Below are 3,649 nucleotides of genomic sequence, written 5' to 3'. Positions count from 1 at the left end.
CTATTTAAAAAATATCTGATTTTCTCTTCAACTGGCTCATGTATTATCAGGTACTACTATATGTTTTAAGGGAACTAAACAGTGCCTCTACTTATCATACCATGAAAATATATTTGTATAGAACACAACAGGTATAACAATTAGAAAATAAAGTGATTTTTCTACGCAGCCTGAGATTTGCTATAATCAGACTCCTTAAAACACATACAATACCCATTTCATCAAAAACTTTTGTATTTGCAGATGTTTCCCACTAGTTAACTAGGTATTCAGGGGAGCTCTGTTCTGCACTAATAAAAAATGATAATGATGTTTTATACTCTTAATAATTTATCATCTAAATTATTTCAAGAGTGTATCAGCCAGGGTTCTCTCATACAAACAACCAAAACTTCTTTTTACAAAACCAAAAGTGAAGGTTTAGGGAGGAATATTAGGGTGCTAGACAGCATAAATAATATAGATGAATGTGCTATAGCACAAAATTGGTCTGAACACCGCTAGTTGAACCCCACCACACTGCGGCTGCCACCACAGCACATGGACCCTCGGTCCCTGCTGTGGATGGAATAAATTCTCCTCTGACCTCATTAGGTAACTCACCACATCATCGAAGTCTAAGGTAATAGCACAGAATTGGCCAAATATTGTAAACATGCATTAAACGTCCCACAACAGAAACCCTTTAGCCCCAATCAAACCAGAACAGTGATTTCCCCATCTATGGGAGCTGGGGAAATGAATAGCTAATTATTTTGCTTTCAAGAACAGTAGGTAGATGCTTATACACCCCTGAGAAATGTAAAGCAAAGATTTTCCCAAATATAGTAAGAGCATTTTTTAAAATGACAAATGTGTACAACATAGATAACACATCATTTAACTCAGGAAAAATAAACATGAGATTTCCAGGGCAGGTATTATCATAAATAGCTGATGCCGATGGAGCTAGGAATCATTTAATAACTCATTAAACAGATACATTTTGAATGTGCCAGGCATTCTGTTAGTCACTTGGAATGTTTATGCAAAAGACAAAATTTAGAAGTGTGTATTGTAGTCACGGTGCTTTAGGTAAATGAATTTATTATATCAGAGAGTAACATTAACTATGAGAAATGCCTAAATGGGGTAAGAAAACTGTAACCAGGTGGGGAAATGAAAAGCTACCTGTTTTTAAAATGGAAGTCAGGAAAGTACTCTTTAAAGAGGTGACAACCAACAAATCTTGAAGTGAGGATTCAGCATTACACGTTAAACAAGGACATTCCAGGCGGAGTGGAAGCAAAAATAAAGACCCAAATCTGAAGCAAACTTGCATGTTTTAAGAACAGCAAAAAGAAAAATGCAACAGATGGAGCAAAATAATATGTATATGGGATATGAAGAAAAAGACACAGTCATAAACCACATCATGAATGTTCTTAAAGAACATGATAGACCTACTTTATATAAATTCAGAGAGCTCAAAAAAGAGCATTTTGTAAGTATGAAGCTGAACTGCAATTAAATTAAGCTGCTTGTCAAAACAAACTTCCACAATGTATAAGGGGAGCCAACAACATCCCAACTGTCAATGTCAAGTAGCTGTGCAGTATATGCACAATGTCAAGTAGTCAATAAGAAATAATATGAAAAGAACCTGGAAAATGTGACCAATAAATAAAGAGAAATCAGTCATTAGAAACAAGCTCCAAAATGATAGAAATGATGGAAGTAGCAGACCAGGACTACAAAGCAGCTATTATAAATATGTTCAAGGCTGTAAAAAGTAAAAACATGAAACCTAACAGACAGCAAAAATACAAACTCTGAGAAAGAACCAAAAGGAACATGCAAAGCTAAAAGATGCGGTATATAAGATTGAAACTTCATCAGATGGGCTTAATGACAGATTAGGCTCTGCAGAAAAAAGAGCAGTAACCTTGAACACAAGGCGACATACAGTATATTTGAAATGAAGGACAAGAGATAAAATGCTGAAAAAATTTAACAATCTCAGTGACTCCTGGGACAATGCAAAGTGGTCTGAAATATGAGAGCCCAAGAACTAAAGGAGAGAAAGGACAGGAAAGGGCAAATAATATTTTATACTAATGTATCAAATTTTCAATTTTTAATAAAATTTATAAAGATACCATTTCAAGAAACTCAGTAAATCCTAATATGAACAAAATCTAAAAATATAAACCCACAGCATGATGAAATTGCTATAAAATGGTGATAAAACAACAGACTCAAGATACATTGTGAACCAAAAACAGTAGATATACACAACAAAGAAATCTAGACATATCAGAGTAAAATTACTAAAAAACAAAGAGAAAAATCTTACAAGCAATTAAGGCAGTGGGGAGGTTGAATATGGGAATAAAGCTTCAACAATTTCAGAAAATTCCAAGCATTTTAAATAGCGTGCACACGCGCACACACACACACACACACACACACACACACACACACACCTAGATACATCATTGTCACACTACAAGATATTTTTAAATCTTAAAGGCACCCAGAAAAAACACACACATTAACTATAGAAGTAAAGTAATAAGAATTACAATAGACTTCTCATTAGAAACTATACAAGACAAAGGAATGATATGTTTAAAGTGTAGAAAGGAAAACACTGTTGGCTCAGAATTCTATACCCAGAGACAATATCTTTCAAATATAAGGATAAAGTAGGACTTATTTAGGTAAACAAAAACTAAAGAAATTCATTGTTAGGAGAACTACTCTGAAGTAAAGGGTTACCTGAGCAAGCTTGGGTGCTCATTGTGTAGTAAACAGTTAATTCAGCGGGCTTGGGTGAGTTCAAACTCTGCACATCACAAAGAAAGATCTGGCTCCTGGGAGATCTGTCTTTGGAATATTCTACCTTATTAGAATGTCTTTGTATACCCAGCGTCTTGAGCCAGTTTCTACATATTGATGTGAATGTTAGTTACATGTATGGTTGACTTTATAAAATTTTACTGAGCTGTAGAAGTAATGTGTTAGTGAACATTACAGTAGAAGATAATTATTTCAATAAAAAAATGTACAAAATATGTTATAGACATACAACTGGGAGGATGCCTGTGAAGAAAGATATTCCTAAGAGAGCAAGATTATTATGCTGATGTCAAGAGGTTTTAGTTCCCAGATAAATTTGTAAATCAAAAGGATCTCAGTTGGCTTTTGCATGTATTCTTAGGTAAATTCATTTATCTTTCTCAAAGTCAGTTTGTTAATCTATAAAATGGGAAAAATCATATTTACCTATCAATGTTATGATGAAGAATTAATGAAATACTATCTCTAGAGGGGCTCAAGAAAGACTTGTAAAATTAATGGTTTATGCAAACAATCCCTTTCACATTGCTATTAAGCTGATGTGGAGGAAGATAAAGAGAAGGAGAAGGAGAATTGTGAGGATATTTCAGTTCATCTCAGATGAACTCTGTTACAAAAAAAAAACCCCATAACAAACAATATTATCTGTACCCACATCCTCAGAAACTCTTTTTTAGTTTGTCATTAGTTTTGGTTCAAGTTGGAACAATAGAATAATTACATAGATGATAAATGCAGTACAATATGAATATACCTATGCAGAGTTGAACAAAAATAATGATCAAGAAACTGGAACTGTATCTAGAGG

The sequence above is a fragment of the Myotis myotis genome, unplaced genomic scaffold (assembly GCF_014108235.1).
Source record: "Myotis myotis isolate mMyoMyo1 unplaced genomic scaffold, mMyoMyo1.p scaffold_m19_p_10, whole genome shotgun sequence".
Taxonomy (NCBI): Eukaryota; Metazoa; Chordata; class Mammalia; order Chiroptera; family Vespertilionidae; genus Myotis; species Myotis myotis.
Note: the sequence above shows the minus strand (reverse complement) of the source record.